The sequence below is a fragment of the Montipora foliosa genome, chromosome 10, assembly GCF_036669935.1.
Source record: "Montipora foliosa isolate CH-2021 chromosome 10, ASM3666993v2, whole genome shotgun sequence".
Lineage (NCBI taxonomy): Eukaryota > Metazoa > Cnidaria > Anthozoa > Scleractinia > Acroporidae > Montipora > Montipora foliosa.
Genome location: NC_090878.1, coordinates 20,918,297 through 20,931,929, shown reverse-complemented (window position 1 = coordinate 20,931,929; position 13,633 = coordinate 20,918,297). Strand labels below are relative to the sequence as shown.

General features: G+C 38.4%; 2 long non-coding RNA genes across 3 annotated transcripts in view; both read left to right on the top strand.

The window, feature by feature from the left end:
- The first annotated feature begins 2,483 nt into the window (after window positions 1–2,483).
- On the top strand, window positions 2,484–3,339 carry LOC137973912 (uncharacterized). The gene is made up of 2 exons (XR_011117341.1): window positions 2,484–2,698; window positions 3,123–3,339. It is a non-coding gene; the product is annotated as an uncharacterized lncRNA (long non-coding RNA).
- Window positions 3,340–7,959: 4,620 nt separating this feature from the next.
- The window catches only part of LOC137973979 (uncharacterized), a 6,594-nt gene continuing 920 nt past the window's right edge, over window positions 7,960–13,633 (top strand). For both annotated transcript variants that reach the window (XR_011117356.1, XR_011117355.1), the window contains exons 1-3: window positions 7,960–9,686; window positions 11,810–12,089; window positions 12,978–13,082. This is a non-coding gene — a long non-coding RNA (uncharacterized lncRNA). The remainder of the gene's footprint in view (window positions 9,687–11,809; window positions 12,090–12,977; window positions 13,083–13,633) is intronic.

Genomic DNA, 13,633 nt, shown 5'->3' with positions numbered 1-13,633 from the left:
GTAAACCAGGCTCTTTAATGAACAAAAACATGGGCTCTCTGCACGTGCGTTTTACATTTGTGAACATTTCTATGATAACGCCACAAAACAATAGAGAGATTAAGCACCGCCTATTTTTCCCGCGAACGGCAGAGAGGGTCACGTAACCTGACATTTCCCGCGTTTGCCGTTTGCCGGCCGCCGTTTCTACTCGAGGAGGACATTTTTCCCGTTTGTAGGGAACGCCAAAACGTGAGTATTTGCAGCCAATTTTTACCAACTATTTCTCCATTTTGATCACTTGCTTTTATAGCTAAGCTTTGTTTATCATCCTTCTTCTACATGAACTGCTTATAAAGCTAAAAGAGTTTCAAATTCAAGCGGAAAATACATAACTTCTCTGTATCCATTTTTTCCAGTCGCAGTCGCCTCTCCTGGGTTCCAGTCCTTCCCCGACAGGTCACGCAAAAACGTGACAAACGAAGTTTTCCAAGAGCTTCGTAAAATCACATAGATTTTACTCCCTTGGATCATCGGTGACCCCTATTTTTTTAATCATGAATCACTTACTCTACTTACTATCTACAAAATATGATAAAATGAAAAAAATCTCACGGTAAGAAGTGGTCTTTTTTTAAAATTTTCTTTCCTTGTGCCATCGAATTCCGATAGTGGTTGCAACCGATTGCGGTTACGAAAACGCTCGTCCAGGATGAACTCTACTGTTTACGACATCCCTAGCGGCATGAAATTATCTTAAAATCCCACCCCTAAAAACTTATGCTCGGAAACCTTCACTCTAACGGTTTATTTTTAGGATTTTCGATGGATGAGCAGATGAGGCTACCTTTCGTTATTATGACAGATTTATCGAAATTAAGGCATTTTTCCACTGCCATTTTCTCCGAAACAAAGTCGGTGACCCCAATTTTTATTTTATTTTTGGAGTAAGTACTTTATGACCTAACTCTAGGCGAGAAATGAAGAAAATCTCACCGTAGGAAGATTTGGCGCGAACGTCCTTAAATAATATTATTGTTTTGGATACTGGAACGCGCCTTGCGGTCACTTGATTTTGTCTGTACTGGATAGTGAGTTGTGCACAATGTTCATCGAAATTTCGTTGCTTTCTAGTGATAGCAGAACGCGTAATTTTAGATAAAATTTAGAATTTTGAGCTTTTGAAGGGGAGGGGGGGGGGGGGAGCAGAAGAAGAGTAAGTACGAGTTAAACGTTTGGCGAATGCGCTCTCTAGACATTCTTTTAATGAATCCAATCTCGTTACCAGTGTTTGGAACCCTGGAAACGTGGTTGTTAGTGGATCCTGGTGTTAGTCTTAAGTTTGCGTTCAAATCAAGTAAACCAACTCTAAGTTTGGAGTGAAGTAAAGACGATTTATATTTTCCACAGACCAGTAAGAGAGTAGAAATGGCATTTTCATCCCGCGACGGTTGTGGGGAATAAGTGAGGAACCCACACTGTCGCTTTTTTTTTCAGATTATAATTCTCTCAGATCTTCTCTCGTACACAACAAAGTTAGGTCTATAACCGACTAGAACTACAATCAATTGTTCCCTTATCTCATGGACGCACCTTGATCACACGTAAGCTGATTGGCTATAAAGATCTTTCACACAAAGGATAAACAAACTTATTTATCGGAGCAAACAGAAAGTAACGCTCGATTTCCGGACAGATATCTCGCAATCATAACATCAACATTAGTTAAATCAATACTAATTACCTTGTTTCCGACACGGTTAATCTGCACCGAAATCATAAGCAAAGAAAATGGCTAAAACACCACCAAGCTTTCGTTGAGTTAGTTATTTATTTTTTTGTATCACCTGGATAAAATGGCTCAATTTATTTTCCTGGCTGGCTTAATGTTGGTTATTTTTTTTGCTGGCAAAAAAGGGTAGAAAGAGACATTCCTGGCTGGGGAAATGCCTTTTTGGTAAATATCCTGGCTGGGAAAAGCTCTTAAAGTAAAGATCCTGGCTGGAAATTGTATTTTAAAATCTAGCTCTAGCTGGCCTTGGGGAGCGGATATAATTTTGCCACAAAAGTCAATAATCAACCAAAAAACAATTAGTGACTGTAAAAATATTACTGGAGGCAATATCCAATCACTTTAGAAATTTCTCTCGTTGGCAATTAAGGTTCCTTTCTTTTCGCTCTCTTTTCGCTTTTTGCTCAGTCTCTTTTATTTTAGGCATACTTCTCATAATGAATATGATAGAAAATATCATTACTCTAGATCTTTAATTCTCAGAACACTCAGGCTTTTGACTGTTTCAATGAATGTTATCACGTTTCAGGAGAAACTAATCATCTTCGGCAGGATGTTACCAATTAATCGAAATATCAACTATTAGAATATTGTGTTTGATAATTTAGAGGGTATCCTAATATGAATCGTGCAAACGATTCTTACCGGAAAACCCAACGGCAAAAAAAATAAATAAATAAAAATATAAAAGTTATATATATATAAGCGCGTTTTCAATAGCTTTTCGATCAGGTATACTAACTTCTGCGAACTCAATTACGAGCTGCAAGAAAGAAGCACATAGGTGATCCCTCACCCTACAGCATGGTAAACAAAGCACTCTTCTTCGCTTTAACCCTTCTTCTGGTGACAGCTTTAATAAGTAAATCAGCCAGCGGCATAAAAAACGGCAAGAAAAGATTTTTCGAAGAAAAGAAAAGTGCCCGCGTAAGTAACCGTAGCTTATAATTCCTATCAGGATTATTCACTGCTCGACACTCTGAATCTGAGAGCCGCCCTTTTTTCCGTTGGTATTTTCGGGAACGGCTGATTCAACAAATGAAATTGGCGTTGAAATTGGTCCACTACGCATAATGACACTGAAAAGAATGGAGACATCGAAACAGTCTTTTAAAAAGGAACGAAACCTCGCATAATTGAGAGTATTGATACAACATCACGAAATAACTCTAAAATGAAACGACAAGGAACCAGATAACACCACAAATTTTATCGGTTTTTTAATTATAAAGTTATTGAAATTTTGAAAAGTTTGCTTAAACTTAGTTCGCTTATCTTTATTCTTATAGTTTATATATGGATGCTTGGAATGAAGGTCTTAATATTTTTCTCTCTCTTCTTTTAATTTCAGAATGAGGAGGGGATGGGTTCGCCGTATATGAACGATTTTTCTCGGCGTAAACAAGAACTTTGTGCCGCTGCGGAAAGATTAGGCTGTTGAAAATATAGAGAATGCAAGAAACCTTAAAGGAATAATGGTTCACGTGTTAATTTGTAGTGATATAGAAATGTAACCCAGCTGATGTTTTACCTATATGGAGGAATAAAACGAAATGTATTAATCATAATTGTGTAGAGCTTTCTCGTTTAAACTTGTGAAAACATTTTTCGTTTCCCTTTCATTTTCTCTCGACGTATAATTCGTTTTCTGAGGGTCGCCCGAGATAGGGAAACCTCACAAATTAGAACTGATATGATATGAGACTGGTTATAGCCAACTCGGCTCTGCGCGCCTCGTTGGCTATTTACTATCTCATATTCAACGCGCGCTCACGGGGTAATTGTTAATTATTCTACGACGAAGCGCTGGATATGAAGTTATAATCATTTTATATCCAGCAAGCCCGAGTAGAACAATTGCTTTATTAAAAAACTCCAGGATCAACAACTCCTCCATGTTGATTTTATTTATCTGCCTCGGTCAATTCCGGTCCCAAACGGCTTTTGTCGGTCATTTTTTCTCAAAGCTGCAAAATATTTTCAGTTCGCTTTATTGCTGAAGCGTTCCTTGACCATATTAGGTACAGCAGGTATATTTAACAATTAGACCTGTAGCCCGCAAGGGCTACGGGTCAATAGCCCACGAGGCGAAGCCGAATGGGCTATTCACTCGTGGCCCTTGAGGGCGAAGGGTCTAATTGTTTTAGTATCACCCAACTAGTGGAAATAAAAGGGAATAATAAAGTTAGCAAATGCAAGTTGAAGAAAGATTATTTGGGAAAGAAGGCGTCACGCTTTTCGCTACTCGAGGATTATTTCGAATAGTAGCGTAGCCAATTAATATGCAGGATTTGCATTAGTCCACTAGTTTGGTGATACTAAGAACTGATAGCCTGTGTCTGGCGAGCCAATGAAAATGCTGGAAATCTGATGTCTGTAGTTCAGTTTTTAATAATGTTAAATACTATAGAATACCAGGAACAGATTCAACTAGATGAGCCGGATTAAACACAACAAAGATCTTTAATGTCAAACATCGCTCACCGCTCCCGTTTTACACTGCACTCTTCATGTTATAGCAACACACTGTTTATGTAATCTACGCGAAACATCCTACAAATACCACGGCGCAGGAGTACAGAAGCACAGAAAAAAGGTCACCATAAGTCAAGAGTCAATCGTCCACAAACTACCAATCATCAACTGAAGGCCAAATTTGTGGTCGATTGTTTGGTGCACCGCAGTACGTTTGGATTAATCAGTCACAGAGGGACACATAACCAGTAAACGCAGCGTCATTGGTCATCTTTGAAAACGACGGACGAACAAACAACACTTTTTATGCTTCGTGCTCCATATGATATATAGTCTAAGATTTAGCCAAGCCTAAAAGCGGAGCTGCCGTTTCTATCCCCAGAAAGCAATACAGTTTGTATGAAATTATTATGCTTCTACATCAAGTACAAAATTAATCGTCATTAGTGTACACATTTTTCTTAATGGTCTTGATAGCACAAGTTTTTCTAATATTGAATTTGCCTACTTGTAAAGAGCATTTAATCTACAAAGAATCATGTTATGTTTTATAATGACATTCACCGTGTCTCAAAAACTCCTCGTCACTCGCCATGCCTTAGGCACCGTTTTTGTGATAGCATGATACATGAGATCTCGTTTTTTTTTTTTCAAACAAGGACTGGGCTATGGTTACATGTTCTTAAGGCTTTCAAATAAAGCAACAACAAAACTGACGAAAACTGGAGCGAACAATCGGAGGGGGCATGGGAAGAGTCTCTTCTCGTGTTTTTCTCCTTGCTCCAGTCGCACGCTCGCACGCTCTCGCGACTATCTAGAAAGGGACTGCTAGCAGTCTATAAGTTATCCATCTGTCTTTGCTACCTTTACATTTACAAGCTCTGGACAATTTCATTTCGTTCGTGCTTAGGTGCAATCAACATATTTGTCTGCCGAATAAAATTTAATATTTTTTGCGATTATATGTAAAAAATGTGTAATAAAAGACGGAGATAATGGTCGTGGACGTCATACCCTGCGAGCAGAGTCTCTTTCGATCTTCCTAGATAAGTTGGGAAGAGGAAAGTAGATGGTTCTATGAGCAAATGCGATTTAATGCCGCCTTTTTCGCAGTGAGAGATCATGACACGCATATTTATTTTCTGTGGTTTTGTTCCTGGTCGGCAGGATTTGCCTTCTGATGCAAGAGCATTTCTAATTTAAGCACTGCTTTTTTACATTTCCTTACCGATATTTATTTTAATTGATAAACAAAATGTTCTTGAAAATTAACTTAAAGCAGTGACAGTAATTTTTATTATGTAAATGAAACAAACTTAGCAACTGCTTGTTTGAGCTGGTTAAGCTATTGAAATACATCGTTGTCTTGCTGGTTACAAACACTATTACCTGGACAGGGTGAAACCCCGGCGGGAGGGGGGCACTCCTGGGACAACTTTGACCCCAAAAAGCCGAAACAAGAGTCGGGGAATACAGCCTAGACACACTGTCTTATGTTTAACGAGTGAAAAATGCAAGCTGTTTTCTCCAGAAAAAAAAAATTAAATGTTGTTTAATTTGTCATGTTAGCAAAGAAAATATTACATGTAGTCGAATAAATATAAAAAAGAAATAGAAGAAATGCAACTTTTATCCACTTTAGCTCGGAGCTTCAAAATTCGCGGCCATCTTACTCAGAGACCGCTGACCAACACTTAGACTCAACACAACGCTAACCAACACTTAGGCAGTTCTACATCTAAAACGATTCTGAAGGGTGCCTAGATGTATCTGGTAAACCAATACACCAAACAGACAAAAACATCTGAGGTCAATCGAAAGACACGCCTTATCTCAGAATGGTTGTCCAGAATGATGCCCGCAAAACACTTCAGAAGCAAAATCGCTCTGATTAGGCAAATGTATTTCTTTTTTGTTATTTTCCACTCTAAATTATCGTCTATAGCATATAGGTAACAAGACTAACCACATCTATTTGGGGTGGTTTTAGCTGCAACAACGGTTCACTTCCATTTTCTTAGTGAAATTCATATTTCTGGAAATCAAGACACGAACGCGATGGCTATATTTTCGCGAATATGGAACTACACATATCACTCCGTTTAGCATTCTATTTGCTGCTGGCATTTTGTTGAAACCAAAGGACTGAAAGGAAAAGACCTTATGTGCTACAGTCAAACAAAAGTGTTTCTGAACAGCCATGGTTTAACGAAGGTGCATGCCTTGTCAAGATCAACATGATAAAATCAAAAGGCGTTCTTACCTGCTGGACATACTTTTATGATGATCTCTTAACCAGACTACTGGAACAGTGACCCTGCCAGCTACTGACTGAAGGATGCACTAAAGATGGTTCACGAAATACAAAAGACAGTTGAGACCATAAAGAAACTTACCAGAACCTGCAAAAAGACATTCAGATGAAAGGAAGGACATAGATGAAAAGATTACTTACCTAGAAATCAGCAGAGTTTGGATGTAGCAAAAATTGTCCAAAACCCGCAAAAATTCACTTGCATCACCAAAACTAGAGTCACAAAACAACGACCGCGACTATAACCGCCACTACTGAGATGGAATATCCGCGCGCAATAAATAAAATGAGTTGTCTGTCTAAGTCCTAACATTGACACCATAACAAAAGACAGGGATGTTTAAAAAATAAATTGCATTTTTTGTTGACAGCGTTTTAATGACTGACGTATTCAGTTAACATTTTGTACAAGCCTTTTTTCTCTTTGAATTTTCTATCAATTTAGTGACAATTTTATACACGCGCTCGACTTTGCACTAGCCTGCGGTGCACCTTAGTTATCACTCACAGCCAGCGCTATCTTTGACCTTTCCTGACTAGGTGTCATTTTACTGATCCAGCCAAAATTATCCAGAGCACAATTTCAAAAGCCGCAGGAAGCCAGAAGGGAAGCGAAATTATTTTTCCAGCCAGCATCATATTCAAAGGGTCGACTACAGCAAGAAAAACGTTTCGGCAAAATTCCCAGCTAGAGTTTCTCATCCATTATTGAGTAACCAGCCAGCAAATTCTTAGCCTGAGGAGCGGATATTTTGAGGAGTGGATCCGTTGGGTACTCTGCCAGAAGTGTTGACCTCCTTATAAGACCTGCTAGCCTTGTAAGAATAGCTTCTGTTCATAAAATGGCCGCTTTCCACACAAAAATAACACCAACGCACAATTCTTTGATTTCACCTCACGTTACGGCGGCCATGTTGTTGAAAAGAACAGTAGTGAAAAAGTCTTTTGGAAATTTGACTCTATTGTTGTGCATAACGTAAGCTTCATTTTCCATTTTTTTTGCACCAACATGGCCGTCTTATCACGTGAATGCAATCAAAGAATTCAAGGACTCTTAAACAATGGCGACCTTATTGTGATTAGTATTCATGGTTTGTGACATTCCTAAACTTTAGGCTGCATTGTTAAGGTTCCTTGTGATGCCACTCAAGACATGGGCTGGGCCTTTTCATCATGACTTCCTTTAAAATATTCTTTTGTATTAATGCTAATAAGACCTTGAATCCTGGTCAATATGGGCGCAGTTTCTTTGTGTTATAATAACAGCGGGACCGCTATGACGTCATGTATTCACTTTATTACTCGGGCCCGTAGGGGCACGAGTTATAAAAGACGTTTGATTTCAGTTTTTTTTTCCTGTGCAGCAAAATGCACAAAAGAATAACGTGGCGGTGTTTGATTGGGAAATGCACAATAGAAAGCACGTGGCGGTGTTTTGATTGGGTAATGCACAATAGAAGCCCCGTGGCGCTGTCTACATTGGTTATTTAAAGCAAACACGTAATCGAAGACTATGAAGAGCACTGTGATGCGTTATTTCGGATTACTGAAGATCGACATTGCGTTGGCTTAATCGATTTCTTCTTGGGGCGCTCAAAACACATACAAAGAAAGGCATAGGCTTTTCCCGGTAGACCCACACTAAAAGATGTTAAGCGTCAGCTTTGAAACAAGTCGTTCCGCGAACTGAATGAAACAAAAATATACTCGAATGTAACTGAAATGGACGCAACTATTGAAAGTGATACAAGTCAAAATACAAATTCTTTAATGAGCAGCGGGTACCTTATTGAGAACTACTCTGAAGATGACAGCGACAAAGACAATAACTCCACTAACAAATGGACGCCATATTGGGATCTTCTGAAGACAAAGTAAAAACATTGGCACAGCGAACAAATGGCCTCACGCTTGTACCATTTTCACCGCGAACAAAGAGCCTCCCGCTCAGTGTACCATTGACTACGGAGATAAGTTTTTTGTCTATTGCGTTTTTTAGTTTGTTGTTGTTAAACAGTTTGTTTCTTGTAGTGGTCTAGCTTCTATCGTTTGTTCAACTAGCCGTATTAGCGATCGTTGTTCACTGCCATCTTGTGTATATAGTTCTGTTCTAGTTTTACAAGATTTGATGTCATCAGTGGAGACTGTGATCAGCTCTTTAGAAAATAAATGTGATGTAGTTTGAAAGACTGTACAGTTATTTGATTCTCAATGGTAATAAAGACTTGATTCCAAAGGAGAAATACAGGTCTCGATAAGCACAAGTGAGTTTACTTTAGTTGTATACGTGATTTGCGTGTGCATTGACATAGACGTGCCCGAGAACCGAGCAGAATTACAGAGAAAAGGCTGAGACGTCCATTTTATAACAGCAGAAAAAGAGGAAACTTGCTGGAACGTATTTGGTTAACAATGTACGGAGGTCATCCACATTTCATCGTATTACTAGCCAAGGAGATCACTTGCTCGTAAACACAACTATAGGAGCTACCTCAGGTATGCGTTTAAATGTAAGCACGTGGTATGTAACACTTTTCCAAAAGCGTGGATGAACAGGTAAATGCAAAATGATATTTGAAACATCGAAGCATGTTCCTTAAACTTAAAAAAGTGTTTGTATTTTTAAAAATTTTAGCAACACTTGTGCGATCCAGACCATTTGGAAAATGAAAGTTAAATTTAATACAGAAATCAGGAATACGCGGTACGATTTGTAAAAGAATGTTGTTGTTTTGTTTTCTCGGAAACGGAACGTATTTATTTTGAATTCAGGGTGAACTATTTACACAGTGAGATAGAGTGACCAATCAAAACAGAGTTTTTTATATCTAAACATATTCGAGATACAAAAACAAACTTGTGAACACGTAAACCTGAAATATTGCAAATCGTAATGCTGACAAACCCAAAAACGAAGGAAATGGATCATGCTTAGGACGTTTTGGATATCTGAATGAGTTTGGGTTAGATTAAAGGATATATTGTTAGAAATTCCCAAGTTATCCCTTTTCGTGTTAATTAGTAACGCAAACAAGTCTTCGTAATAAATTGGATTAACGAGGCAAATGTAACGCATGTAATCATGAGAAGATTCACGGAAAACGGAATTTAAAATGTTATGCAGGGGTAAGTATTTGAAGGTATTTGTAGACGTTATGCTTCGATGTATTGTGCACATAAACGAGTATCTGTTCGCCTCTTTAAATGAGATTTTACAGCACTATCAGTAAATACGGTTAATGTTACGTGACCGTACTAGAAGGGCTATTCATGTCGCGATAGTTATCTTCGCGTTCTTTGTAGTCGGCCGTTCAAGGTCATACAATCAACGGGTTTCTTGTAAATAAAACGAGGACATGAAGACTTTGTTTCTAGATGTCAGATTATAACGTACACCTGCATTGGCCAAATCTGTTAAAGCCTCATTCATTAGTGCTAAAGAGCACGGTGTAATGCTTACCTGCTACATGGTAGAACCTGTGCAACTGGCTATTTTAATAGACAAGGTCTAGCTATAAAAGCCTCAGTTAGTCGTCCAAGGTTCACTTGGCAGTTTGTCTTCTATAGTAAATCAACTAGCTGTTTGCAATTTGTCAAAGTTCACCCCCTCCCTCTCTCCCTTTGGCGATGGGTTGTATTTATCACCTGCGTGGTGTGGTTTAAGGCTGCGCAGCGACTTCCCCCAAGCTTGTTGGCTCGTTGCCTTTGTACATTGCTCACTAGTCAATCCTCTTGTCCGATCCAGCACTTCCTGTTTACCACTCAGCTCGTAGCGCTGGAGAGATCTTTGTCACGAAATCTGGAAGTCGCATAGGCTAACCAGCCGTAAGGCAGTGTTTCCCTCAAAAAAACCCCAATACGTCTGTTGTCTAGTTCCATTGCGCCTTGCGTTATGTGTTTAAAAGCGAATTATGCATGTTTATACCAAGGAACAGTGACATTAATGGTTAATATTCCTTGACACGCTTCTCACCGTTCAGAGAGTTTGCGTTCACATTTCTATCTTTATTTCTCGAGAGTTTCAATACACGAAGCGAAATAACAATGACAGGCCAAGTGATCCACACTACAGTATTCTATCTTTTCTCCTGCCCTTGCCATTCCGGAAACGAAACACAATTTTTTTGACACCGACTCCGTTTACGTACAGAGGTTATTTTTCATTAGACAAGAGGTTTGGAAATAGAATTCAAATAAAAAATATTTCTCTTTGAAATGTTCAGTTTGTAAGTCGCTTTAATACTGCATTCGCTATCAAGCGCGGTGCGAGTCAACAATTAAAACAAGTGATTTTAAGAGAGGATGGGAGAGAGAGAGACGAGAAACAAAATTATTTACCAGCAAAGGGTCTGTCCGTATAGCAAAAAAATGTGATATCGGTCTTGAAAAAGCTGCCCTCGACCTGCGGCCTCGAGCAGCAATTTCAATGCCTCGGCCACAGTTTTTCTCTATACGGGCCTCCCAGCTGGCAAATAACATATTTATTTTGACAATTGGGTGCATGCTACTGTGAGTATTTAAATTACAACAAATGGTATATTTTAAATACTTGATTCTCGTGCTATGGATTCATCCTCAAGGGACTTTGTACTTCTGAAAGTATTTTCAAGAGTTTAGATATAGTGCACATCTTCACGTGTCGCGCACGTGACAAAGTTTTTTTTTACGTGCATCAATGCACGAAAGGTTGGTCATCTTTGAAAGATGTTTATACATCTCACCTTCGTTTCTCTTTCATTTTTTTTCTGCAAAAGATGTTTCGATGAGTCATTTCGTTTCATCTTAAACCGTTCAATTAGCGTTTCCTTTCTCAAACACTGAGCAAGAATAACCATCGATCAGTAAAAAACAATGTGCTTTTCTCAAATTTTACCTCGTGTCCAGTGGTCATTGTCACCACCTGTAATGAAGATAATCTGGGTCTGGGTATTCACTACATACACAGTCGAACATCATGAGAATCGCAATGTAAGGCCGATGTAAGAAGGACAGACTTCTCTGTTTTCTTTTCTTTAGTGCTAAATTAACGATACACCACTGTACTTTTGCAGGCCCGAGTATAGGCTACTTGTAGCCTCTTGTTTACAGCAGAAAATTCCAACGCAAAAGACACCAATTCAGTGAAACAATTGGAATTCTATGGTTTTCGGAGGAGAGCTTCTGTTGTGTCTTTCATTGTGTTGCATTGTATTTAGCAGGTTCCTCTTTCGTTACCGTTCTATTGATTTGGATTCTTGTTTTTGTTTCAGGGCAAAGCTCCATTGTTTTGTTCCTTTTGATACCAATGTGGATGCAGTTTTAGTCTCTTTCATCATGGCCCCCGATAAAAAACATTTTTTGTTGTTATGCTAATTTACCTTCATGCATGCATGGCCAAAATGTTTATTCTACAATGCGTCCAGAAGAGCTAATTAGCATACCCAAAAAATAATTAACCGGTCACCATTCAGGATTGAAGTCTTTTGACAGTCACGAAACACAAAAAACGGAACAGGAGTTGGATTGAGCCGCATTTCGTCTACTCTGAAGGTATGTACAATGTTTTTCACCGATTCTAAAACTCTATTTAGTCAAGCCCAATTCATTGTTTACAAAGATCGAGAGGAAAATTTCTTTTGATATTCAAATTTGTTAACCACTGAACAAAAGGCATTGTTTAAACAGACAATAAACCTCTGGTTAGTTACATTAATAACAATGGTGACGTCATGCGAAATTTCGCTGTACGATGAAAAACAATAGGACGGCTTTCAAAAACAATAACACAAAAGATTGTTACAATAATCAAACGTTGTTTTCTCGGTATTGTTTTGGCAAAAGCCATTTCATTATCATACTTTATTTTTTCTCATTAAGTAATCGCCACTGAAAACGTTAGGATTCATTGTTTACAAAGATCGACAGCAAAATTTCTTTTGATATTCAAATTTGTCAACCACTGAACAAAAGGCATTGTTTCAACAGCCAATAAACCTCTGGTTAGTGACATTAATAACAATGGGACGTCATGCGAAATTTCGCTGTACGATGAAAAACAATAGGACGGCTTTCAAAAACAATAACACAAAAGATTGTTACAATAATCAAACATTGTTTTCTCGGTATTGTTTTGGCAAAAGCTATTTCATTATCATACTTTATTTTTTCTCATTAAGTACTCGCCACTGAAAACGTTAGGATTAAAAATGTTATTTTAATTGAAGATTGCAAAATTCAACGGTGAAACCTACATATTTCTGTCGAAGAGCTTCACAAGTTTTGGTCCAAACGTTAAGGAATCTTCTGGGTAGAAAATGGTGAAGACAATAACATTACTTTGAAAAACAAAGATTTAAACAATAATAAGCCATTGTCATCTTTTGTTATATTATGTTAATTCGTCTTCAAAACATTTACGATTGTTTCTTCCCTTTACAGCTCAAAATGAAGAATTTGTGGATTTCAAAAACTCTTCAAAAAGTGGAGTACCTAGTACAGAACAAGTTAGATGTGGAACGCTTTGAAACCTCGATATTTCAAAAGGTAATCAGCGAAAGCTACTACCACGATATTTTTCAGAGCAAATTCTATTGTTTAAAAGACGGGAAGCAAATTCAACCAATCATGGTGCAGGATATGGGTCACGTGACTAATATTGACCAATCAGAAAGCTAGAATTTCCAAAATTTCAATATCACGTCTAAAAATCGGTGGATCAAGCAGTTTTGGTCACGTGACCCATATCCAACGATATGATTGGTTGATTTTGCTTCTATTAAAAAATTAATTAACATTCGGACCAAAAAAAGAAAAACCATCTTTTGGCTTTCGTCTTCTGTGCACATCCTGCCTTCTCACTGCTGCCATCACCCTGCTCTCCCTTATTTTCCTCATCATCACCTCTCATCATTTCTTTCCTCTGTTTCCTCACTTTCTCCTTCCTTCTCTTCATCCCGTGACCACCCTTTTCCTTTCTTCTCTGCCAGATAACCGTCTCTTCCTCTCCCTTCTTAGTGATCACCTCCCCATTTTCTCCCCTCCCCCCATGATAACCCCCCCTTTCCCCCATTTTTTCCCCATCCCTTCCCACGTAT